General features: G+C 44.9%; 1 protein-coding gene across 3 annotated transcripts in view; it reads left to right on the top strand.

Moving 5' to 3' along the window:
• The window catches only part of LOC135241881 (NT-3 growth factor receptor-like), a 362,434-nt gene that overhangs the window by 55,355 nt on the left and 279,421 nt on the right, over positions 1–27,658 (top strand). Inside the window, exon 1 of one of the 3 annotated variants that reach the window (XM_064312638.1) lies at positions 23,040–23,178. The exons of the other annotated variants lie outside the window; for them this stretch is intronic. The gene's annotated coding sequence lies outside the window, so the exon portion shown is untranslated. Of the gene's footprint in view, positions 1–23,039; positions 23,179–27,658 lie in introns of those variants that run through there. 3 annotated transcript variants of the gene reach the window in all.

Here is a 27,658-nt window from a genome sequence, read left to right on the forward strand (position 1 = left end):
AGGAAAAGAAAAAACTAGCTATCCGTTTCTCCTTCCTTCTTTACCATACGTTTCTGAGCCACAAGATCATGTCAGATCCCTCAGCCCCCTAAACGAGACCTCTCACCATTACTCTCATTCGCACAGATCAACCGTCTTATTAATCCAATAGCAAGTGTCTGCTCATGCAGCCATTTGCGAGACAAAGCAGTGTGGCCTGCTAGTTTAGATTCCACAGCCAGCCCTGTAACCAGTGATTTATAATCGTATGCACATGCTAATTATTTAAGATTGGGGAAAAGGGCTCTATCAGCTGATACTCAAATATAAAATATAAATGCCAAGATGTAATAACAAAAATACTAAAAATACTTGCGAATGCTTAAAGACTGTGAAACACCGCATGCTTGGCTTGATTGACATTCTGTATTCCCCAACATTGCCAATCAATAGCCTGACATTTTGCGCAGATTAATTAGACAAACCACGAAAAAGTAAACAAGAAGCATTCATGGTTAAATAATGGGTATTTGCAACTCTTATTAGCAAAAATGAGAGACTATCAGAATAACCAACATGAAGCATCAGCTTACTTAAGGGACCCTAACCAACTCCCCAACGCCCCACAGCTCTTGTAACCCCTCCCACCCGCCCAAAGGGATCACAGAGCTTCTCCACCCTAGCTTCCCAGTGCTGGAACGAACTCCCCGTCCCTCTCCGAACCTCCCCCTCACTACCCATCGTCCGCCGTGGCCTGAAGACTCATCTCTTCAGACTATACCTAGACTAACCACCACCACGCTGTCTATTTCACTCTAAATCCCCCCCTTTTCATGACACTTGTTACATGTTGCCCCATCCCAGCACTTTTTGGTAATTTTTATTTGTCCTAATACTGTAGCTTATTCTTCTGCCTGGTTGGCTTTGCAGAGGTTAGGTCTGAATAGTGTTCACTGTGTGAACTAAACTGTGTTATTGGCTAGAAATAGCTGTACCAAATAAGTATCGTACCTTACTGAGCCTGTGTTTAGCAGTTGTCTATGACCATGAAATGCACTTTTTGTACGTCGCTTTGGATAAAAGCGTCTGCCAAATAAATGTAATGTAATGTAGCTCTACAGCCCGCCACATACACCCCCACCCCCCTTAGGTCCAAAAGGCTGTGGATGCTTAGGTTAGCATCACTGCATTTAGTAGCAGAGGGTCGGGGCCGAGAAATAGTCGCGCCCGATGCCTGCTCGACACGATCCGCCGTCACGAGCGGTTTTTCTGTCTGCTCACGAAGCGTTAATAACCGCCGAGCCCGCGGTTGGGCCGCTATGTAATTAAAAACCGAGGAATTCTAACGTTTCCGTGAACCGAAGCTCCCCCCCCGTTCTGTTCCGCCGGTCTCGCAAAGGACCGCCCAGGTCACCAGCCGTCATCGCCCGCGAGTCAGACGCACCTCTACTCCGACCGGCGCGAGCTCGCTCCCGGTGGCGCTGCTCGGCCTTCCGCGCGTAAAATATTCACCGAGGTGCGTTCTCATGGTGTGCGTGTATATAGCGAAGACATATAAAGGGTGGGCATTTATCTTCACCGACATCTCTTTTCACATCACCATGCCATGCATTCAACCTGCACTTGTTCTTCACTTACAGCCAAGAATAATAAATGCAAATATTTCATTTCTTTTATTCACAAGTGTGGATTGGTATGTTGATGCAGATGGATGCTTCCAAATCCAGATTGAGAACAGTAGTCAACTGAATCAAGGCCTACGATTGTTTCAGATCATCTAGCCGTCCTAGAGTAGCTTTAAGACAGAGAAACAGAACAAAAAAACTCACAGACACATCAAAAGAGCAGACACAAAGAATACTTCAGGAAGCAAATTCAGGAATTATTCAAGGAAAATAACTCAGACGTGTACTTTTTTATTGTCATTAGTTCTGTCTATTAATTTGACTAGACTTAAGAGCTTTTTTGAAATGTCAACAGCAACTTCCAGGTGACACGGAACATACAAATAGGGTAAATTTAAGTAAAATTGAGAGCCACACAGAGCATTCCTGTCTGCTTTTACCACCCAACAGCAACCTTTTCAAGCAGAATGTTTTGAATGCTAACAGGTCTGGAACCTGCAAAGCTTTAAAAAAAATCTAAGAAATGTGCTTCCCAGTTTATCTGTGGTACATTAAGATGGAAAAAAAAGATCTTGACCATTGCCTTACTTGACTAAAAAATAACTTACCTATCACTGTGTCCACATGGAATGTTGTTGTTCTTATTCTGATAAAAATAATAATAATAATAATAATAATAATAATAATAATAATTAGAAGAAGGACATAGTGCTTTAATATTTTGCTTTCTTAAAGTGCTTCATGGTGAAGGGGGTCACCTGTGTAAGTTCCAAACTTATTTCATTTTTTTCTTTAAACTGAATCTCAGAATTGAAATTCAATTTAATAAAAATTTCAGGATGCAATTCATACTCAAAAAATTTTAAACTTGGAAAACGTGAATCGAGAATGTTGAGCTACTTTTTGCCTCTGATTTCACTCCATAGTAAAGGCTGTAAACTGTGCCCCTGAGTGCTCGAGTGAACAGGGTCTTGGTAAGAGCTCCTAAATGGGGTTGGAGTAGGCTCCGGCCTTTTAGCATGAACAACGGACCGGAGTTCCAATCTCCCACCCCATGCGCATGGCTCCTCCAAAATGCCTCAGTACTCCTTCACAGAAATGCGTCGCTGGGAGCCGCTAAAAGCTCGAGCGAGGCAAATTATTTGAACCGAGTTTAAAAACAACGCACGCGTACACAAACACGCACATACGCGCACGCGCGCGCGCGCACACACAGAAAGCAGCGTGAAAGAAAGAAGGAGAAAAAAACGGAAGGAGTACCCTCCTGATCCGCCTGATACAGAGATGGCCTTCGCCGCGATCGCTTCCACCGCGCCGTGTTCCGTACACGAGCGAAACGTTACGGCCCGTGCCCTTTTCATCCCCCCCCTCCCCCCACAGACGTCCGAGAGTCGCCACATATCAGGAAGCAGCATCACGTCGCACTTACCCCGGCCCAAGTTTTATTTTCTTTTTTTTTTCTTATTACAGAAAATGACAGCTTATATAATGCGCATACTTGGGGCAGGGATAATTGGACTCAGACCCATTATCGTGCTCTCAAGGACAGGCATGTGGGCTTCCTTCTGCTTTCAGCATCTTTTTAACATTTCTTTTTTTGGGTTTCAAACACACTGGATCTGTCATTTGGAAAGAACACTGAAAATACGCTGATGGAACATTTTCCCCATAAGCCGCGAGTCGCTAAATGGCTCCATTGCTAAATCAATACGTAGGTCCTTAAAAATGGGGATGTAAAAAAAAGTCAGGATAAAGCCGTAGCGTACTAATATTCCAAATAATGTGCTCTGTTACACTGCAGCCATTGTATCTTCACAAACTAGGAACCAAAACATCTTGCTTGTTGACAGATATACAGTAGGACTACATCAAAATTAAAAATGAGGTGATTGAGTTCTCTTTTCATTTATATATATAAAAAAAATAATATCTAGATTTTTCCTGCTAGAGGTAGGTCTCCAGAAAACCTTTTTTTGTAGGTCTCTAGAAAACCTTATTTTCCCTTTTTGTGACATTTTTAATATGACCATTGATGTGTGTCCATTTCAACCTCATGTTAATTCTACTTTGTTGTATTACACAACCAAACAATTGTATCAGCATTAGTCGTTGTGCCTTATTTTTAGACGCGTGCTGCAGTACAGGTAAACGCTCAATTGCTGAGAAATCTGGCAGGTACAGTATGCAATAGCATCACTCAATGGTCTGCGTGCTATTCTAATGTAGCCATCGCCTAACGGCCACCATTGCTCTCAGCCACCTTAGACGTGTGTCTGCCAGCTGTCAATAAAAGAAACAACACAGTTTTCACACATGAAAAGCCACTTCTCGCAAACCACCAAGAAATTGGCTATGGCGTGGCAGCAGCACAGAATTTTGTATCTGTGAAGTTCGTAACGGATTTTTTCCGACGCGCATATAATTTTCGCTGTGTCCGGGAAATTCGCCCGCTTTGGCGAGATCGGCGAGCCGTGGTGAAGGTGTTGACAGTGCGCTGCGTTGGTTAGACGTGGCCGCGGGTATTAGCGTCGTGTCCGGTCGCTGAAGTGAAGCCGGTCACCCATAGGGGCCCGCAGGCTGTCTGCACTTGAGCGTCGCCCCCGGATTCATTCACTGTTCCCTGAACGGCGAGTGCGAGTGGTATATGATATAGAATAAAAGCCCCAGCAGGGCCTACAATTTCCCCCGCGCAATCAGTTCAGTTTTTGCACTTTGGGCAAAATTGAGGCTTGCAGGATACTTGGTTTAAGAGCGAGTGGATTTTAAATTGCGATCACATTTTCACCTTTAAAAGTTTCCCCCCCACATACCCGCCTCATTGTTGGAGGGAATTTCCCCCCCAGCCTCTATTTGGCCGGCTGCTGTGGTCAAAGAGCTGGCTCGGAACATAAAGGAAGCCTCCCAGCGCAACCAGCTCTCAGAGTTTTTCACCCCCTCCCCCACGAAAATAACCCCCCAGGGCGAAGCCTCTTTTTGTTTGCGATTGTCGCGCGAGGAAGGACTGCAATGGGACCAAACTGCGGCGCTGAACCTCTCAATCCTCAATTGCGACTAAGAGCTCGCGGAGGACAAATTATATTTAGCATTCAACAGGGGAAAAAAACATCTTTGTGCTCGAGCAGGAGTCGTTTCTTCCGACAAACTGCATATGGTTTATTTCACGCTATACGTGATGAAATAAATGTATCTGGCGATATACCTTTTGGTACAGTAATAGCCGTGAATTTTGTCCCCCAGTTCACTGAATGGGCTGAATTATTTTCACATTTATTGTAGTCTCATTATAATGTACGAATTCAGATTTTTTGTGTGTGCACACAAGTGTAATTGTATTGTCATGTACCTATTGTAATCCATGTATTTTCTTGAGTCAAAAGTCATCCTTGAAAAACCAACTTCATTAATATATAACCATAACTGCGGCAATAAAACTGAATAATTACAATAGCTATACTGCGTCATGGTATTGCAGTTTCTTTCAATACAGCATCTACACATAATAACAATTATTAAAAGCAGACCATCTACACAATAATAATAATGATAATAATAATAATAATAATAATATTTATTATTATTTTTTTTTATTTTTATTTTTTATTATTAATAATAATAAAGAAGAAATCATTATTGTTATTGTTAAATATGCGTTAAATATGACGCGAGTGAGTTTTAACGCCGACTATTAATACTGAGCCGAGCAGGCTCGTGGTTCCATTCTGGCAGACTGGCAGTTAATTAACCCAGCCCTGGCTCACTGGACAATGTCATGTTAACAAGCGAAAAATGAAAACGTGTGACGAGGTTAATTTGGCTGAAATTCTTCCTGTATTTTTTTTTTTTTAGTAGGTGTGCATTCACGCGCATTGATGGCTGATGTGGCCTCTTCTAATTTCTTGTGAAACTCAAAACCCGCTTAAAGTTGCATCTGTGGCAGGCTAAGAGCGGTGCCACTCTTTGAGCGAATAATATGCTGCTCGACAACACAGCTTTTTCTTTGACTTGAATATATGTGTGCTGTGAACATACAGCAGCCTTTCACCTAACATGTAGGCTATACAAGTTCAAAGAACATAGCTTTTAACATGTATAAATGTCCTATGACCATAGACTTTAACAGGAGTGTGCTATGAATGTAGCCTTTAACAGGAGTGTGCTATGAACATAGCCTTTAACATGTATTAGTGTGCTATGAACATAGCCTTTAACATGTATTAGTGTGCTATGAACATAGCCTTTAACATGAGTGTGCAATAAACATAGCCTTTAACATGAGTGTGCTATGAACATAGCCTTTAACATGTATTAGTGTGCTATGAACATAGCCTTTAACATGAGTGTGCTATGAACATAGCCTTTAACATGAGTGTGCTATGAACATAGCCTTTAACATGTATTAGTGTGCTATGAACATAGCCTTTAACATGTATAAGTGTGCTATGAACATAGCCTTTAACATGAGTGTGCAATGAACATAGCCTTTAACATGAGTGTGCAATGAACATAGCCTTTAACATGTATTAGTGTGCTATGAACATAGCCTTTAACATGTATAAGTGTGCTATGAACATAGCCTTTAACATAAGTGTGCTATGAACATAGCCTTTAACATGTATTAGTGTGCTATGAACATAGCCTTTCACATGAGTGTGCTATAAACATAGCCTTTAACATGTATTAGTGTGCTATGAACATAGCCTTTCACATAAGTGTGCTATGAACATAGCCTTTAACAGGAGTATGCAATAAACATAGCCTTTAATATGAGTGTGCTATAAACATAGCCTTTAACAGCAGTGTGCTATGAATATAACCTTTAACAGGAGTGTGCTATGAACATAGCATTTAACATGTATAAGTGTGCTATGAACATAGCCTTTAACATGTATAAGTGTGCTATGAACATAGCATTTAACATGTATAAGTGTGCTATGAACATAGCCTTTAACATTTATTAGTGTGCTGTGAACATAGCATTTAACATGTATTAGTGTGCTATGAACATAGCCTTTAACATGAGTGTGCTATGAACATAGCATTTAACATGTATAAGTGTGCTATGAACATAGCCTTTAACATGTATAAGTGTGCTATGAACATAGCATTTAACATGTATAAGTGTGCTATGAACATAGTCTTTCCTTTCACATGTATAAGAGAGCTATGAACACACAATATCCTTTTGCTTTAACATGTGTAAGTGTGCTACAAACACGGCCTTTCCTCTTACATGTGTGAGCGTGCTAGGAACAAGTGTGCTGGGGAGTCAGTACAGAAAAACACAGTTCATTGCACAAAGCCAATGTAGGGAGGGATTAGTGAAGATAAAAGAATGCTAAAAAGTGCATATTGTTTTTTTTATGCCCTTGGAGCACGCTCAGCGGGTGACCGGATGTCTTATTATCTTCTGAGACGATCTCCAATCGGAGAGGTGGAGTAAATCCCGGGCAGCTGCTGGCAGAGAGCTGCAATAGGCCGGCCCCGGCCGGCGACACGGCCAATCGGGGTTACCCGCCAAAGGACAACAGCTGCTCTGGGATTAAGTGTCCACCCAGCCTCTGGTTACACAAGCTAATTGAACACATTCAAGCACTTGCCACACACCTGGGGAGGGGGTGGGGGAGGGGGTGGGGGGGGGGCTGGAGGGGGAATGGTGAAGGGGGGTGGGGGGGGGGGGGGGGTTCTAGAGACCGGGGGAAGGGGGAGGGGGAAGGGGGGGGCAAGATGCTGAATCCAGGGGGATTTCTATGCAAGATTTCTTGCAGCATTTTTTTCAAGTGAACTCTGATATAATTACCGTGGAAATTCAAACATGTCTCGCGGTAAGATCTGCAGCACTTCCCACAGAATTGCGTGGGTGTTTTAAATCCTCATGCATCCAGTACATCCCTGTTTTTATTTTTGTGTACATTTTAAATTGTTTTACTTCTGTAAAGCAATGTGTTTTATCGACATGCATGAAAAGTGCTGTATAAATTAAATTATTATTACTGTTGTTGCTGTTACTGTTGTAGCTACTAGTACTCCACACATCCTTATGTACCTGCACCATAAAACGGTAAGCGTTAAATTGACTCTGACAGACCAAATTTTATTCAGCGTTCGTTTTATCCTCTCTTGTATTGTTGGAAATAAATTCTGTTTGACTCAAATTAACACTGAGAAGTGCACAGAGGTTACGCATGCACATGATCAGAGATGCTACTGAATTAATGTGGGTCCGTATCACACAGGTAGCAGCACACCGTGAGTGTAAAGACCACAGGCTGTTCAGTGCAGAGGAGACTGAGTACCGCTGTCTCTCCAGCCACTGTGGCTAACAACCCTGACCAACTGAGAAATGGCAGAATTATTTCACACAAACCACACCCAAGAAAGCAGTAATTCACTTTGTTTTGATATTTAAACATTGTATTCCCTGGGGTTTGGATTATAATACTTTAATACGCACTGACTGAGTGCCCTGTTAGAGAGAGCTTCTTCAGCGACGTCTCTGGGAGGGGGGCAGTGTCTCTTGGGGGTCTGTAACCCTGCGATTTGTTGTGGGACCACGGCTGGCCCTGGTGGGGGTGCTTGGGGAGGGGGGTACAGGTGCCTGTGTAACCTCCGTTATCAGACAGGCCATTTGGTGCCAGCAAAACTCCAAACCGAAAAAAAAACTTATGCGCAAATAATGAGCAATCGAAATCACCGGTTGATTTTTACCCGGCCAATCAGAGCGCGTCTGCCTGAGAAGCTGAGCGACAAGGCCGGGAAACGCATGGAGACGCACGGAGGACGGGGGGCTGGGGGGGGCTTGTTTTTTAATGGGCCCTTAATGACGTAAAGCAGGGATCCTGGGTAGGGGGGCGCTGTGTCTGCTGGTGCTTAATTGAAGTCACTGATTGGCTAAAGAGTCAGGACACCTTGTTTTCAAGGCCTAAACTGGCTGCTAATTGAAAGGAAATCACAAAAACCAGCAGAGGCTGTGGCCCTCCTGGACCGGAGTTTGAGACCTCGTAAGGTTTAGTGACGTAAAAGGTTCGCCTATTCGCGTGTTCAGGCACGCTCTGCAATAGGAAAGCGCCACAAATCGATCTCTTCTTCTAGAGGTGACAGAGATCCTGGCTTTGTGGGTCTGTGTTTATATCTGAGTCTGACAGTTTTCAGCTCCTACCAGTATCGGCTCCTGCTAACAAAGATATGAAGCAAGGGTGCCCTGCTCCAGTCCGGGAGGAGCCGGTGCCTGCCCTGGTTTTTGCTCCAACCAGTTATTATGGATTCATCTAAACGGCTGCGCATGCAAATGCAGGGTCTGCCCAACAATGGACTGTCAACGAACATTTTCAACGAGGGTACATGCGCAATGTACGGCTGTGCGTCAGATGAGGTAAACAATTGAGAGAATAAACTAATGAATGATTAAGAGCAGCGGTCAGGATGAATTCCTGAAATGGATCAGCCCTTGTTGTGTGTCCCCATTATAAGGAACAGAGCAGACAGCGTACAAAGTTACAAATATCCATCAGAACAAACATACTTGCTGTGAAGATAGTTGGTCATGTGACCTTATCACACTGTAGAATTCATCAGCAGATGACTAAATGTTAATTTTATTTTTTTTTACTGTTCACATCCCAGCATTTATTTCCACTGACAATTACCCACCTTTTACTGAACTGAGTAAGATCGGACAATGCGAAATCAACCCATCCCTCATTTCCACAAACAGGGAAATGGTGCTGCGGATTTTAATTTATTCTAAGAGCCTCGGAGCGGTTTGCTGTCCATCTGGAAATGAAGCACATTTAAAATCTGCGAGTGGACTTACACGAGTAGAAGGCTAAAAAAAATTTTGTGTGAAAATGTCGTACCGTACATGATAAGCTATTTCACTTAATTAATTTATGCATTTATTAGCCGTCTGCATTTAAAGACTTTTTGTAATGAATTTGTCCTGAATTGAAATATATTGTGATTTTGATAGCGACACTAGTCAAAAATGACCAACCAGCTCTGAAAGAGAACAGCACAATCATGGAAACCAGAATATGGTGCCATTCTTCAGGAGTTTTCAATCCTGGTCTTGGGTGGCTGCAGGGTCAGCTGGATTTGCAGTTACTCAGCACTTAATGTAACAATTAAAGCACTCATCACACGACCGGCTCGCCTCACATGGTTGCTGATTTTACGGTAAAAGCAGAGCTGGCCCTCGAGCTTCAGTGGCCCTGAACAACAATGCCGCTGTGGCCCCAGAGTGCTCCAGCACAGATCACGCAAGTGAACTACGTGGCCCAGGGTTGGTCGTGGCTTGAGGCAGCTGCATAGAGTGTTTATACCAGCCCCAGGCCCTGGGAGAAAATAATTACCAGCATACCGTCTGGTCCTCCAGGATCAGAGTCTGTGCCAAACATCCTGGATACTCAAATCTTAGAGGCCAGTGGAACTGCTGGTTTTTTCTTTTCTGCGCGGGAGTTAATCGACTGATTGCTGATTGGCCGGAGATCCCCCTCACCTGATCCCTGATTAGTGAGATAGAATGAAAAACAGAAGTACTGTGGGCCCTCTGGGCCATATTAGAGTATACCTGCCCCAAATAATGCAGTACACAAATAAAATGGCCTGTATATATTTTTAAATATTTTTTTTACGGACTCCTCTTTCAGGCTTTCTGATGCCTTGACGCCTCTTGGGTATGCTGCAGAGCTCTACCTGTCAATACATCTCTGTTCCCTCAGCAATTTAAGGCCAGAAAAGATTTCAAATCGGCCTGAATGTTCGAGTTAAAAGCCAAAGCTTTCATAGCTCAAGAATATATTTCTTAACATGGTCAGCAATTAAATAAATAAACTGATTTGCTTTTTTATTTTTTATTTGTCAGGGGTTCTCGTAGCTCTTTGGTACGCGTCGTCGTATTGCTTTTTCATGAATGAAAATCGGGCGGCGAATTGACACTTCACATCTTTTTGATGACACAAGGCGACAGCATAGAATTTTCCAAGCCGGTGGCTTCGGGAAAACGCGTAGAGAGGCGCACTGCAGATGACGCGAAAATGTCGGGGAATCAGTTTGAACGAGAGTTTTGACACAACCTCGTTATCTCGCGTCCGGTTAAAACGGGGAGCCTGTCCACGGCGCGCGTCGGTGTGTTTATTTTATTTCGTTTTTTATTTTAGGTATTTATTTTTTTGCGTGCTGAACAGCGACGGGGTCAGTGCAGCGGCTTGCGCGCGTGTTTGTGTTTACTCGCTGTATCCGCTGTCTCCAGCCGCTCCCCTGCTCTCCCGCCGCTTCCCAACGCGGCTAGTATGAAAGCAGATGTGCGCTGCCGGCCTGACCTTGGTTGCCATGGCTACTGGGCACACAGAGTTGCATCCACTGCCTGCCGGGAAACTCGGTTCCTGCTAATTGCGGTTGTCACGGCAACATTGCGACTGATGTAATCCCGGCAAAGGGCAGCGATCTTAAACGGATCAGTGTATTTATAGTGCCCCATTCCTTTTCGTCCTAGTCATACCCGGGACATGGACAGGATCTCGCCGTCTCCTTGCCCAGGGGGGTTAACAAAGTGACAAGACCGAAGGCCCGAGCCTTCCACCTCCTCCCGAGTTGTGCCTTTTCTTCTCCTGCGATATTCCTTTGCCTCGTCGGACGACCGCTGACTGTGAACAGGAAAGAACCGGTTTTAGAGCACGGGGGTTGTTCTTTTCGTAAGGCATGCAGCATGGCGGCGCCATTGGGTTTCACCCCCTGATGTAAAGCAGGTGAACGTCTTTCGTAACAAATCGACAGGTGCGTTTCAGCGCAGAGACAATGGGGTTTTAATGCAGGGATTTTAAATCCAGGCCCTCTAGGGCCGGCTTTATTTCAGAAGCCTTGTGTCTATTTCTTAACGTGATTGAGTTTGATTGACGGGTCAGGAAGGGAGGCCGCAGGTCTGGAGGATCTGAGGCTGACCCCTCTGGGCCTGTGCGTCGCATGCGTCGAATCCACATCCTATTTTTATTGCCCCCCCCCTTTCACTTCTTCCTGATTATGGAAGGCACAGCAGTACGGCTTCGCTGCAACGTCAAACGTCCACGCCGGAGGGCGCGTGTCGGTTGTGGGCGCGTCCCTTGTAGCGCACGTGGCCCGCTGCAGCCTCTTTGCGCTCCGCGGGCAGGATTAGCCATCGCCGGGGCTCGATTCAGACTTCAGGGCGCGTCGTCGAACTTACAGCAAGTGCCTCGACTGTGTACACGGGAGCCCCGCCTCCCCGCCCAAGCCCCTCCCACCCAAGCCCTGGCCTGAAAGTTTCTCGACGCGAAGAAACCCCTCCGCTACTTTGTCTTCCGGCAGGTGCGTGAGGAAGGGGCGCTGGAGACGGACGCAGGTGCTGAGGCGCGAGGCCAATCTGTGGGCGGGGGCGCCAGGTGTGCGGCTGCCGGTCGGGCGCCAGATGAGCGGCTGCTCTCCGGGGCACGTCCGCGCCGGCGGGGCGTGAGGAGACAGGAGGCCGCCGTGTCAGGCCGGGGGGGGGGGGAGCGTCTGCGTTTAGGCACCTGGGATTTCGAGCCGCCCCCGCGGCCCCGGTCCGCCCGGGCCCCCCCTGGCGACGGCCCGCTGATTGGCGGGCCCCGGCGAGGCTCACAGCCCGGCCCCCCCGGCCCGCAGCGGCGGATGGGGTCCGCGGCATGACCGCGTCTCGCGCCGTGCCATTACCCGGCCCCTTCTGCTCTTTCTGCCCGAAACGCACCCCCCCTCCCCCCCCCCCCGAAACGAGGCCCGGGGTTAAACGGGCCAATTAAAGGCCGGGGTGCGTGCCGGAAAAGGCGCCCGTGGACACGCAGGCCCTGCCGTCTCCAGAGTTCCCTGAGCAGGAGCGTGCGGGAGAGGAGCAGGGAGCAGAACATGAGTCACACAGGAGTACATCAGGAGCAGATCAGGAGTAGAACAGGGTTATAATTGGAGCAGAACAGGCGCAGAACAGGATTAGAGTAGGAGCAGAACAGGAGTAGAACAGGGTTATAATTGGAGAGAAGGGCAGAACAGGATTAGAGTAGGAGCAGAACAGGAGTAGAACAGGATTGGTAGGAGCAGAACAGGAGTAGAACAGGATTAGAGTAGGAGCAGAACAGGAGTAGAACAGGATTAGAGTAGGAGCAGAACAGGAGTAGAACAGGATTAGAGTAGGAGCAGAACAGGAGTAGAACAGGATTAGAGTAGGAGCAGAACTGTAGTAGAACAGGACTAGAATTGGAGCAGAACAGGAGTAGAAGCAGGATAATCAGAGGGGGAAAATCACATATGCCTCCAGAGAGTGGTGATGTCATAACTGCAACCCCTGACATCTCACACTGCCTCCTACACGCTGTCTCTAACAGACATTGAGGTATATTTGGAGGTGAAATCTGGGAGTATTAAAAAATGACACATTACCAACCTATTTCCATGTACTTATTAAATTTGAAAAACTATTTGGATGTACTTATCACCTTTAAAAAGAAGAATAGCTATTCTACATCTGAATGTGAAGAGTTTTCAATTTGCTTCCAAGGTCCATCAGATCAAGTTTTTACGGAACTTAGTCAGGTTTGACATGCCAAGTAGAGCCAATGAAGAATTTCCTTTCTCTGATTAATGCATTTTAAGTGCCGCTGTCTTTCAAATGGAACCCTCTGCCTGTTTCATCAAAAGCAAGCTCAGAAATCATCTATCCATCCATTTTATAAACTGCTCACTCCTGGTCATGGCTGATGGGGGTGGGGGGTGGTGGGTGGGGGAGTGGGGGTGGATGGGGGCTGAAGCCTATCCCAGCATGCATTGGGCGAAAGGCAGGAATACACCCTGGAAAGGTCGCCAATCCTTTACCGAGCCCACACACTATTCACTCACACATTCGTACGCCAGTGGAACCTAACCTGCATGTCTTTGGACTGTGGGAGGAATGCAGTGTACCCGGGGAAACAAACTCGGTGAGAATATGGATTCGAACCCGGTACCTTTTTGATGTGAGGGGACAGTGCTACTCACTGCACCACCGTGCCGTCCTGCTCAGAAATGATCTGAAATCTAAATGCTAAAATGGGGTTTAGGATTTCAAGGGGAAAGTGTTAAAACTCTAATTTGAGCATTCTCTCTCAAAATATGTCCTTGTTTACCTCAGCAGCTTGACAGTTTTTGTCACGTCCGATGCACACAATTGTAACCAGCTGACAAGACTTGCACTGCTCTACTTGTTTTCATCTTAGGAAGAAATTAATTGAACGGTTGCGACCTGTTCAGCATGGTGGAACTAAAATATTAACAAATGAGAATGAACATAATATCACACAAATCCTTACAGCGTACTGTGAAATTTTAAATCGATTTTTTTAAGGTTCTTCGACTGGCAGTTAAAACCGTAAATGCCATAGCACCAGCATACAGTAAACACCTATACTTTTTATTGAACGTATGCCCAAACGAGCCCCTCCCCATCTCGTTTTCTGTGTATACAAAGCCTGAATCGCAGAAGTTGACAGGTCACGTTTCCTGGCTCAGAACATTGGACCAGTGTTCCATCGCATAAATAGAACCCTGTCACCCACATGACCCTTTAAAGTCACAAGTAGAAACATGTTGTTACATGAAGGCTTTTCATTTCGTTTTAATCTGCCCACTTCACGTATGTCCTTTTTTTACACAAATAAGAAAACAAAACTCCGCAGCGCTGCATATCTCGCTAGTTGGTGACTTTATTAATTGCTGACTGACTTGCACTTCAGACATTTCTGTCCTTTCTCAGAGTGACTCATTGTTATTTATCCTGACATATTTTAATTGATTTTTCACTGTGCAGCCCTTTGGGCCGAAAGTCTTTGTAGCCTCCACACCAAACCGGAGCTCTCCGTTCTGCTTCCCCTGGAAGCCTGCCTCCGCCCTCACGCTCTTGCACTTCCGGGTCACCTCTCCTGTCGTTTCTGGCCCCCCGGTGGTGGAATGAGCTTCCCGCTGCAGTCAGGACTGCAGAAACCCTGCCCATCATCCAACACACTCTCTTTGTTTCTTTCTTTGTATTTCCTCTTGAGATGATCTTAGGAGTAAGCCTATCACTCTGCAAAGATAGGTTATCTGTTCTGTGGTACTTTCTTTTCTTACAATAATGTTGGTCGGTTAGCATTACACTTATTGATTTTAAATGGGCCTTCTATGCAGTCTTGGTAATATCACACTTTTGTATTCCTGAGATGAACAATAATGTTCTCAGCTTCTGTATGTCTCTGGGTAAGAGTATCTGCCAAGTGACTGTAATATAATGTTATGTAATATGAAATGTTCCATACAGTTAAATTGATTATTAGTACAATTACTCATTACTGAAACTATATAAATATAATAAAAATACAAATTGGATGTGAAAAAATAAGAGTGAAAAGTCCCAGAGCAAAATCGACCTTTGTTGCTAAAACTAAATCCCTTTCACCTCAGCAGGCTGACCTCACTACTTTTCATGAAAATATTACAATCTTTTTATTTGTTCATATTTATTGAGTTTCAATCTTGTGCATCTTAATAGTAAGTTGCTGTTATTCTTGTCTTGAACATTGCTTGCGTGTTGTTTTTGTATTGTGCACTACATACTGCTGCAAGACTAACTGTCCAAAAGCTGGCAGTAAAGCTCTATTTGATTAACCTCAAGTGAAACAATAAAAACTATTTGGATCTACTTATTGCTTAAAAATAATAACACTGTTTTGACATACCTATTTTGACATACCTATTACCTATTACAAAAATAAAAAAAGTACTGTATGGATGAATGTATGTATTTAGTACTAAGAACAAGATGTCTGCCTTGTGCCATTGTCATGACATTTGAAAGATAAGCAGGGTTGCAAAGCTGTTTGGCTGGGCTGAGAGAGACCTATCCTTGCCACAAACAATCACCCCCCCCCCCCTTCCTCAGCACACCCCCTCCCTTTATCACCCCTGGTCTCCCTTCCCAGACCCCCCTCCTGCCTCAGCTTTAACAGGCCTCTTCTGTCCACACCTCCAGGAAGTATGATGTCACGAGGGCAATGTGTTTCTGTTGATTGACAGGCAGATTGCTGGACTCCGCTTGTAAAGATGTCTTGGGTCCTGTATATTCTGCAGCTGCAGTGGGGTGCAGTGGTGTTGGGGTCCTGTATATTTTGCAGCTGCAGTGTGGTACAGTGGTGTTGGGGTCCTGTATATTCTGCAGCTGCAGTGGGGTGCAGTGGTGTTGAGGTCCTGTATATTCTGCAACTGCAGTGGGGTACAGTGGTGTTGGGGTCCTGTATATTCTGCAGCTGCAGTGGGGTGCAGTGGTGTTGAGGTCCTGTATATTCTGCAGCTGCAGTGGGGTACAGTGGTGTTGGGGTCCTGTATATTCTGCAGCTGCAGTGGGGTGCAGTGGTATTGGGGTTCTGTGTGTTGTGCAGCTGCAGTGGGGTGCAGTGGTATTGGGGTTCTGTGTGTTGTGCAGCTGCAGTAGGGTACAGGGATTCTATAATTGGTAAATACCTGCTCTAGCCTGTACATAATTTACTGATTGATAGCTGTCTGTAACATGGGCTATCAAGCATATGTGCCAGTTCTGTAAGAGAAAATAAAATCTAAAAAAAAAAACAAAAATTAATAGTGCAAAAAATGCTTTTCCTGACCTCAAATGATAAAGTGAGCAATCACTTGTAGTTTTTCCTCTGAATGCAGACATAATTTCTTCCTTGTCATCTGTGCCAAGTTTTAAAACTGAGAACAAAACAGCTTGTCTTTAAAAAAAAAAAAGAAAAAAAACTTTCCTCAAATGTCAATCTCTACTGGAAATGAAAAGATTTTCCATAAAGGGTATTTGCAAAGAGATACAGTGCATTCCCCCCTGTGGCTTTGGTTTTTATGACTTTGGTCATAACACTTTTGATCCTCTTGTTTTGCACAGGGTTCACACCCTATGTCAACATTTGTGATTACCCACAAGGCACTAGGAAAGTGAGTCGTCCCCCCTCCTTCTTATAACAAATATTGATCTGCAGTTATACATCTGCACCAGAGAATCGGAGATGAATTCTACAGCGTCCCTGTGTGTATTAAAACCTCTGACACTCTATTAGTTTTGGAAGGAGTAACGGATGGAATGCCGGGCCTACGCACTGGTCTGAAGGCGGCCCTGCTCTGACCGCTGCTCAGGTCCTGTCACGCTGACAACAATAAACAAGATAATAAAGGCTTATGAACATACTGCAAGCCGGCTGTCATACCAGCCTGTGAGAGAACGGCACCCGGGTCCTGTACTGTGCTGCACCTGACAGTACGCGCCCCAGTACGCCCCCGACCATGAAAAGATCTTACATTGGGCCCCACCACCCCAGAGTCCACCCTATCCTTGCACGTGTACAGCACTATTTTTTGAGGGCCCCAGTCAGTCAGGAAACTTGAAGTCCATATGTCGCCCCTATGTGTGTATGTACATGTGAATGTGTGTGTATGTGTGTGTGCGCATGTGTGTGTGTGTGTGTGTGTGTGTGTGTATGTACGTGTGAATGTGTGTGTGTGTGTGTATGTGTGTGTGCATCTGCATTTGGTAATGGACCAGATGTCAAACCTGCTGCTCCAACAAAACAGCGCATTTAACCATTAAACGTCCATTGCTAATGCACCATCCGTCAAAACAGCGGTCAGTAATGCAGTGCTTGCCAGCTGAGTCTTGTTCACACATAATTGTTTGGTAGTGACTTCGGCTTTCAGTCGAACCCTGAGCAGTGATGGCCTAATCAGATCGTGTGTGTGCACGTGCATATGTGTGTGTGTGTGTGTATGGTGTAGAGATCTTGCATTTCCATATGCATTCTGGGATGAAATAGTTGAAATTAGACAGACATTACAGGACTAATGGTGCGGTGGAGTGCAGTGTGATGACTGAGTCTATCTCACCGCCGCTTATACACCGCTCCACCATTTTGGCTCATTGAGCACATCGACTCAGGCAAAGCGGCTTGACCCGGTGGCACAAAAGCCTCACAGCGCGACACAGCCCAGAGCCGGTTTTTTAACCCACACCATAAATGCTGCACCTTTCGCCCAAACCTCTGCCCGGACCGGCAGCTCACCACACAGCAGCGTGGCAAATAGGTGAGAAATATGCAATAAGGATGTTGCTGGGGTTAGATTTTTTCCCCCAAATAAATCTGGCAGAATTGCCTCGTACTTCATGCTGACTTGTATGATTAAGAACCAAATAAGCATGTGGTTTTGTTTCCTACAAGTGCCTGTGAACTTAAAATTACTCATTTTTAATTAAAGGGGGAATTGTTCCTGATGACAAATAGCCAAGTTTGCTTTGCCTTCAAGAAGGAACACTATTTTTACAAAGGAAGTACTGTTTGCCTTGATTTTTACTTCATGGTTTTGCTTTTTTGGTGATTGCTTCATGTTGCCACGAGGTACGTAAATCAGAACAAAACTGTTGATGTCAGTATCGAAAGAGGAAGTTCTGTCGGTCAGTTGTTTATGTTTGTGCCCGAGCGGGGAGACTTACACAATCGAGACTGGGTCTAAGTGGACGTGCTCCTCATTATCAAACGCAGGAGGATACATTACCGTGCTCTCGAGTGCGTTCGCGGAATGCATTGTAAACACACACACACACAAAATACTTCAGTTTCAAGTCGCTGCGGTTTTTTATTGGATCTAAACCATTACCGTGTTGCCATGGAAATCACAACCGTACTTACTATGAAAATGACTGAGACGATGAGGAGGAAAGCAGTCATTTCTTAAAACTTAATCAAGGAAGTGTCTGCTATTTCTGTCCGCGCGCGCCGCGGACGTGGCAATCAGGCCGCGAGGCCGCATTAAAGAGCAGACACGCACGAGGCGGCGCTCACTGGGTCAGGCTGTCTTATTAGACCGCGGAAAAGAGAGACGGAGGGATCATAATTGGAAAAATGAAGAGCAGAGATTGGACAGAAGAATTCATGAGTGCCGTCTGCTTGTGTGCGCCAGCTCCGTAACGAACCGCTGCTCTCCGCGGCTCCCGGGTAAAAGTTTCGGAGGCCCGAGTCTGAGCTGTACCGGAGACGCGCACCTGAACGAACGAATCTGTATGAAAATACTTATCGCTAAAAGACTGCTGCTGCTGACGGTCCCAGGGGTTAGCCTGTTGGTGCTCTGGGCGTTTTCACCAGATTACGTTTGTACATACGTCAGTGGTTCTAAATGAAGTTCCTGGCGTGTCCTTGTGTATGCCTTCTTTATTCCAACCAGTCTCACGATTAAACAAGGTTACTGAAAACACATTATTTTGATTTTTTTGAAAACACATTATTTTGATTTATTAAAAATTAAAATAAATAAAAAAATATTTAGCACTTGAACAGACTTAACGCGGTGCCGGTGTGGTTCATTATCATTTGGTCCTTCCACATATGGCATTTCAGTGACCTGGTGTCCATATTTTCAGCATTTAGGACTTCACGCACACAACATGTTACAAAAAAAAGAAAGAAAGAAAAGGATTGAAATGATTACTGGTCTGAGAATTGATATGCTGGACTTAGAGCCCTTAAATTCATATGTGCAATATTCATTCTTCGTTACATGACTGCCTGTGATTAAGAGTACAAATTAACCCTCATTAGCCATTAAAAGGCTCTCATTAAAAACAATTGCAATTAATGTTTGAACAAAAATCGTGATACACAGGGGTGCTCCAGGACAAGGGGTTGAGACCCCCCGGTCTACATCGATACTGCGCTGTTTCTCTCATGATGAGCGATCAAATATCTGAACTCCCCTGCCGCTGCTGGTTAAAGATCACATAAATCCATCAAGACATAGAACTTTTAAAACCACCGATGCGTGCATATTCATCAATTATTGTTTAACAGAGCATGAGCGTAGTTATTGCACATGGAGAATAGGGTGACTCATTGAAAATGTAATCATCACTTTGAAGAATACTTTCATTTTACACAAAGGTTTTTCGGTGTGTATCATTTGAAATAATCACATTTTTGAAGCGTTATGCCTCCAGTAAATCTGTGTTTAGACCACTGTAACCCTTTTTGTGAACAGAAAAAACAGGAGAGGGGCATAAAGCAACAAGTAGATACCAGCCTTCAGTGTACATTGGCTTGAGGTGGAATACTAGCAAATGAAATGCATTAATGTTTTACTCAGAATAATTAATGTTACACACATAACTGACCCACTGTACCTTACATCAGAGTAAAATTACTGTAAAAAAAAACCATTTACGGTAGATCGTATGCAGAATTAATTAATTGCACACTTCGGATTTGTAAATAGGAGGATCCATACATCTTTCCTCAAGCCAAAATGTTCATCTGACTGAATGACAGTAAGTTGTCTAGCAAGAACACAGGAGAGTGGAAAAAAAAGCAAGAAAACCCCATTAGGATCTGTGTTTTAGTGCTGCCACCCTATGGCAGTAAAGGGCATAACATGCCAAAGGGGTACGTCTTTATTCACGTTCTGTCATTCAGTTTTAAGTCTGACTCTCTTACACAGGGACATGTACATACCTTTTACATTGAGGTAAATATACGAATGCGTATCATCGGTGAAATTATTTAGCTCAAGCGCCTGTGCCACTGTTTGCTCTGGGACGGTGTCCTGCTTTGGGCATTAAACACAAAACCTACTGGAGACAGCTTCCTGTCCTCTGCATTGGTTTGCCAAGAGTCCTTCGTTTGCAAAGGGGTTTCAGCCGAGGAGCGCAGGTCTCGTACAGAATGCCCACCTGTGCCCGCTTTTGCACTGTCGGTCTTTTGCACTTTGGACTTCCCAAATCTGGCTGGCAGTGTGGGCCGAGAGGAATGCATACACTGTTACATTACATTTCAGGAATTTAGCAGACGCCCTTATCCAGGGCCACTTACACAACAGTTTTTTTACGTAGCATTTACATTGCATACATTTATACAGCTGGATATATACTGGAGCAATGCAGGTTAAGTACCTTGCGCAAGGGTACAACGGCAGTGTCCTACCTGGGAATCTAATCTGTGACCTTTAGGTTACAAGACCAGCTCTTTGCTCATTATACTACACTGTACTTCGACAACATTAAATAAACACTGAAATGATTAAATAAACGGAATTAAATAGTATCAGATGGAAAACAGTACATCTAACACCCCTCCACAGTCTGCAGTGTGGAATCCGGTTAGCTTATTGTTGGTTGTGTTCTGACCCGATGGAAGGCTAAAAGCTCCATTGACTCTCCCTTTATGATGGGTAACAGTTTTCAGCGATAACAGTGTGCTTCATTTGAATAGTGTGAGAGAGTAATGTTTCATGGTGTTTTATGATGACAGCAGGCCCTGAATTTTGGTCGAATGTGGTATCCAGCGATGTTTACTCTTGACCTTGGAGAGCTGATCCTGAAGTGGAAACGAAATCGAACAGACCCTACTGCTTGAATAGCGCTGGTCTTTATAGAATCCAGGGCTGAGGAACCCCCAACATCCACTCGGCCTCTGCTCCAGCTACATGACCCAACATGTGTTGTTCTGTGCATTAGCATGTTACATTCAGAGGTGGGTAACCCGGCTTCAAAGAGTAAAAAGACTGACCATGTATTTGCTCCACCACCATGCACTAAACCAGCTGATTACAATAATTAGTTCTCCTATCATGCTGAAGAGTTATGCTAATTAGAATCAGCTGGTTTAGTGCATGGTGGTGGAGCAAATACATGGTCAGTCTTTTTACTCTTTGAAGCCGGGTTACCCACCTCTGGTTACATGGTGCATATATATATGTGATCTTGGTACCATTAGCCTTGTGCATTGGCTGCATGCTGGGCATTGACCACTCAGGAGAACAGAGGTGTAGGTAAGGAAGGATAAGAGCTGGGACTCTGGGGGTGGAGTTAAGGTTAGGAGTAACAGGTCAATGCCCAGGTCAGGTCACGAGTAACAGTTATGACTTGTTAGCTCCACCCCCTGACTCTCAGCTGGTCAGGTGAGTCAGGGTGGGCGGGGTGAGGGATGTTAGAACACAGGGAGCAATGAATGATAGCCGCTGTCTATAGGACTCGATATCTGCAAGAGAAAAATGCCTTTTCTTGGCACGCCTATTTCAGTCGCATTAATATTCATATGTCGGGCACTACAATTAATGAAAGAAAGGAAAAAGAAGACAGATGGTTATTGTCAAGATGTAACGGGATGCCAATGGCCAAGGGAGGCGGCAGGAAGAGGCAACACTAAAATATGTGGAAAGGGCAGGTGTTTATTTACAGCAGAGAGCTAAATATTTACTAATAAAGAGGAAAAATGTAAATGTTTACAACAAAATAATCACACACAACACATAATTACATCCTAAACCACTCGCCGGATCCCAATGTGGGGGAATCACTTGCTTCTACGAAGAGGTCAAGTAAGCCAAGACAAAATGTGGTCAATATACACAACAATATGGTCATAAAATATAAAAACATTACTTCAGAAAACACAATGGGCAATACCTTGATGATCGACAAGACGTGTTACACAATTATAATAGATCGTATCAACAACGAACTACACATTTAGTATATTTTCCCATTGGTCGTCGAGATCAGTTCCGCGCTTTTAAACGGAGCGCGTCCGGGCGCGCGCGTTTCATAAAGGAACTGCAAAACAGGACTAACAATCAAGTAGGCCGTTCTTTCATTAAAATAAAGTGCAACCGCAGAGCGGTTTTTGCACCAGCACCGTAAAGGAAGGACGATTTGCAAGTTGTGACTTATAATAATGGTGGTATAAAGAAACCGAAAAGGAAACGTTGGTAAACCAAGGTGATTTAAACTGCAGTGAACGTGTTTACATGCTGGGAGCCTGCTAGTAAAACCAAGGACAGTAAAGATTTTAAATGGGAATGGCCAGCTCCCGGGGCATAAAGAAACGATGACAAAGGTATGTTTATTTACGTGTTGTCATTGTGTAATTTCATATTCAGTAATGGCAGGAGCAGGAGCGTCTAATGTTTCTACTTGTCAACAGCATCGTCATAGATGGGATGCTTTTGAATGAGAAAATGTATCACTGACCCGACCAATGTTGACTGTGCACAACAATAACACAACGAGGTTATAGATTTGTTAGGGCATTTGCTTTTTCAGGGATACAATTCAACCGCATGAACAAAATTCGAAAAGATTTGCTAGGTAATTTCAGGCCGACACTTTTGCTTTCCCACTAACTGTGGAAGACGTTTTATGGTATCTGTTTTGAGGGACACCGAGTTCATTTTATGATTTGAAATTGAAATGCAGCCTGTCCTTTCGTGACTTGTTAATACAACGGTATACTGTATCTTGTCAGTTATTTCCCTCACTGAGTAAATGCGGTCACGTCACACTGAGGGCTGAGAGCTCGAGGCCTGCAGGGGAGGCAGAATGAACTGCAAACAATGACAACATTTATAATAGTTTTTTATTTTATTTTATTTTAAAACACAACCTCCTTTGCCGTTGACTTTCAGCCGAAAATCGCCTAAGACTTTTAGATTTACCGCCGTTTGTGACCGTGACGCTGTCAGCTGAACTTCCGTAGCACGGACAGGCTCTGCCGCAGCAAAGACTACAGCTGAACAGGGTGTTATGGTAAGTGGAGTTCTCTATCTTAATGTTTTAATTCATTTAAATGATAGTTTTCCCTGAGAATTGAGATTGGTATTTCCATTTAAATCGCCATTTGTTTTTCAAGGGGTCTGGTATGTGTGTGTTTCATGATGCAACATTGGAAGTGTAAGAAATAATAAGCTTATAATGAAAACAACATGGAAAATGAGTGCATACATTTTGACTTGATTAAAGCCAATAAGCAAATGAACTGTAACGTAACCAGGTTCTAAGTATAAGCAATGCATTTATAATTATTAATAGAGGGGGCAGGGTTTGGACAAACGGTGTGCAGAATATTAAAAATATGTATGTTTAGGTCTAGATCTATAAGGACCAAAGCTGCTGTAACTGAAGGGCTGTTTTGGGATTCTTATGACACAAGAAGCTTCATTTAATTTTCTTTATCCTGTTATAATCTTGTTTTTTTTTTTTCCTTGCATGCACTTTGTGACAATCTTTGGCCAAGATGGTTTCATTTGCTTTGTCAGCTGCTGACGAATTGCCCCTGGATGCATAGTAAATTAAAGATTGAGCGTGAATGTTCCCCTGCACAGGGGGGCGCAGTTTCCCTTTCCGTCCCGTGGCCGCGGTGTCCCCGTGCCCGAAACAGGAGTCGCGGTCGCTGGGCCGTTGCTCTCGTGTCTCTGAGCGGAGACGTGCACTTCTTCATTTTCAAAACTCTAACCGCTTTCAATTTGCCTGCTGATGGAAAGTGTGATATTTAACACCGGCGGCCGATGCACTAACACACTTCAGACCGCACCTGCTAACCTTTAAGTGCGCCGCGATTACATCTCTGCTTTTTAAAAATGTATTTTCACCGATGTGTCGATAGTATCTAATGAAAGCAAAAGAGCTATCATTTTTTCCCCCCGTCGTAGTTTGTCTTTTAATTTCGAGCGGTGGTCTGGCGAGGGGGGGAAGAAAATCACAGGACAAAGACAGTTTTATGGGAGATAACAAATTGTTCTATTACGCTGTCGGAATCACTTTTTTCCTCAGCCCGGGATTAATGCCGGCCGTTATTGATTGCAGGTGCAGGTTTTAAGTGGCTCTCCTGGGCTCCAAACCTGGCTGAGTGTAGGGCGATGTGTTTCTCCAAGACCGCCATACGGAGAGCCTGTGTGAGACTGCTGTTCTGCAGTTGCACCCACTGTGTGACAGTGTTCTGTAGTTGAGCTCACTGTATGTCAGTGTTCTGTAGTAGAGCTCACTGTATGTCAGTGTTCTGTAGTAGAGCTCACTATGTGACAGTGTTCTGTAGTAGAGCTCACTGTATGACAGTGTTCTGTAGTAGAGCTCACTGTATGTCAGTGTTCTGTAGTAGAGCTCACTATGTGACAGTGTTCTGTAGTAGAGCTCACTGTATGACAGTGTTCTGTAGTAGAGCTCACTGTATGTCAGTGTTCTGTAGTAGAGCTCACTGTATGTCAGTGTTCTGTAGTTGAGCTCACGGTGTGACAGTGTTCTGTAGTAGAGCTCACTGTATGTCAGTGTTCTGTAGTAGAGCTCACTGTATGACAGTGTTCTGTAGTAGAGCTCACTGTATGACAGTGTTCTGTAGTAGAGCTCACTGTATGACAGTGTTCTGTAGTAGAGCTCACTGTATGACAGTGTTCTGTAGTAGAGCTCACGTTGTCAGTGTTCTGTAGTAGAGCTCACTGTATGTCAGTGTTCTGTAGTTGAGCTCACTGTCAGTGTTCTGTAGTAGAGCTCACTGGTAGTGATCAGTGTTCTGTAGTAGAGCTCACTGTATGACAGTGTTCTGTAGTAGAGCTCACTGTATGACAGTGTTCTGTAGTAGAGCTCACTGTATGACAGTGTTCTGTAGTAGAGCTCACTGTATGACAGTGTTCTGTAGTAGAGCTCACTGTATGTCAGTGTTCTGTAGTAGAGCTCACTGTATGTCAGTGTTCTGTAGTTGAGCTCACTGTATGTCAGTGTTCTGTAGTTGAGCTCACTGTGTGACAGTGTTCTGTAGTAGAGCTCACTGTATGACCGTGTTCTGTAGTAGAGCTCACTGTATGACAGTGTTCTGTAGTAGAGCTCACTGTATGTTAGTGTTCTGTAGTAGAGCTCACTGTGTGACAGTGTTCTGTATTAGAGCTCACTGTGTGACAGTGTTCTGTAGTAGAGCTCACTGTGTGACAGTGTTCTGTAGTAGAGCTCACTGTATGTCAGTATTCTGTAGTTGAGCTGTCATGTGACAGAGCTCACCGTGTTGCATGGTTTCGCTGGCTTTCTCATAGGCCGTAGGCAAAGCCAATGGAACAGCACAGCCCTTCTCTGCTTTCAGGAGTGTGTCCTACCACGTGCCGTCTGGACCACTTGGCATGTCACGTTACTCTTATGACGCTATTATAATTTGTGTTGGCAGTTTCACAGCTAAAACTTTAACATATGTTAGCAGCTTCTTAGCTAACACCTACTATTTAACCTCATGGCAATCAGACTGAATACATTTTGATCCAACCTGAGACCAAGAGGTCAATCCAAATTAATACTTGAGCAAGCTTAAGCCTCAAGTAATAACAGGTGTGCGCGTAATCTTTTTCCCTTCACTCTAAGTCTTTTGTGAAGACATACTAAAGCTGATTTCAAAAAAGTGTGAGCCCAGTGCTGTTTGCAATTGCCGTCTGCCAAAGAAAAGCCTTGTTTGCGTTTTATCAGCATCGTTTAAGGAAGTTATGCTTACAAAAGCCTGTGTTTCTTCCCCCGGCTCCGCTTGCTCTTATTGGCCGTTCGCCCAGATAAAATACTAAGGAGTATTTTCGGTCCCGTAATCCCCTTCCCTGGAGGAATGTTGAGGTTTTTCCGTCGTTCGGTCTTCCTCCCCTCGTGTAATGGCTTAACGAGGTAAACGCGTGCCACCGAGGTTAATCCTGAGCGCCGCTAACTGGGGACGTTTGGCGGCTGGGCGCTCGGGGCGCGGCGGCACCTCTGCAGCGAAGGAGGGTTACTGCAGTCTCTGAATCCATCCCGAGCCCTTCCCACCGGCAGACCCAGCGGTCCACTCGCAGGTCTCTGTCCTTTCGCTCAGCATAAACCTGGGTAGGTACTGTAGACGGTCTGCGGTCACACTATCAAATACCCCCCCCCCCCCCCCCCGCCGTGATATTTATGAAACATTTTTTTTTAAGTGGAACCATTTTATGTTCTGATTAGGGTCTCAGAGATGCCTTTGAGCCTGGGTGGGGTCCCTGCATCAAAACTGGTCGAAAACTCCTGATGTTAAAGCCAAGTTCCTGCGTACAATTGTGCTATTATTTTAGGCTACCCCATACGGTACAAATGGACTAGAACTGCTGAATTAAACTGTTGCCTGAGTCACAAGTTTAAATACTTATGCTAACTTGCTTTGTTGTGAGAGCATTTAGGTTTCTCTCCCAATTATGTACTTTTTCCCCCCATTGTGTTCATGTAGTGTTGCAGTCTGCCACTGGGTGGCAGTGTTTAGACACTGACTGGAATGAATAAAAGAGGCAGTTGTTTCAGCGAGCGCGCCTGCCCACATCAGCAGCAGTGGGCGATAATGATGCAGAGACCAGACTGGTCCACGCCTGGCTGAACGGTACTTTAACTGAAGCCGGATCCCTCGAGTTACAATATTTGTCAGGAAACAGGTTGGAATATCATCTTTAGCCACGCAGGTCAAATCAACTTTCAGGGGAAAGTTTTTGGAGAATTTATGGAGCCTCTGTTTTTAGTCTAAATTTACAGTGGCTGTGTTGGTTTACACCTGCCATCACAATTTTCCACTAGTTTTTCCTCTCTCTGTCTCTCTTCTCCTTCCAAATGTTTCCTTCCTGCAAGCCACTTGTTCTTTTCAGTGCATTTGCTGCGATGATCCCGCCCCCCACTCTCCCATTGGTTAGTTTATAGTTATCCGAGGACGCTAACTCTGCTGACACTGTTTGCAGCCAGTTTTAAAGCGGTTGCATTCACACCAGAGCTGCTGCTAACGCAAGTAGCCTCTAAGGCTGGTGAGCAGTGGAGCTGTGCCCTGCGTGAGTGAGTGACTGACAGGAGGAGAGCTCTTGCGGAGCGAGCCGATTGGTCGATTCTCTCCTCTCCCCCCCAGAACGCGTGAACTCTTCCGCAGGTTTACCGCGCCTCCCAGGCGGCGGGGTTCGGACGGCGGTGCCCCCCCTCTCTTTCGGCTTTTGTTTAGCCCCTTCCGTCAGAGCGGGGCTTATCTCACATCCACCTGTCAGATCGCCGAACTCCGCGGAGGCCCGCTAACGCATTCTCTTTGTTGGAAACGGCTGCCCGGGCAACGCCCACGCGGTCCCGCGCCGCACAGGACGACCTTGAGCGCGGATTCCCAAAATAACATCTTCAAAGAGCTCTCCCTGCGCGATCTGGGTCCAGTGCTTCAGCCACGGCTGTGTGAGAGAGAGATGGAGAGAGATTGTGTGTGTGAGTGTGAGAGAGAGAGAGAGAGAGAGAGAGAGAGATT

This window comes from Anguilla rostrata, chromosome 16 (genome assembly GCF_018555375.3).
Source record: "Anguilla rostrata isolate EN2019 chromosome 16, ASM1855537v3, whole genome shotgun sequence".
Taxonomy (NCBI): domain Eukaryota; kingdom Metazoa; phylum Chordata; class Actinopteri; order Anguilliformes; family Anguillidae; genus Anguilla; species Anguilla rostrata.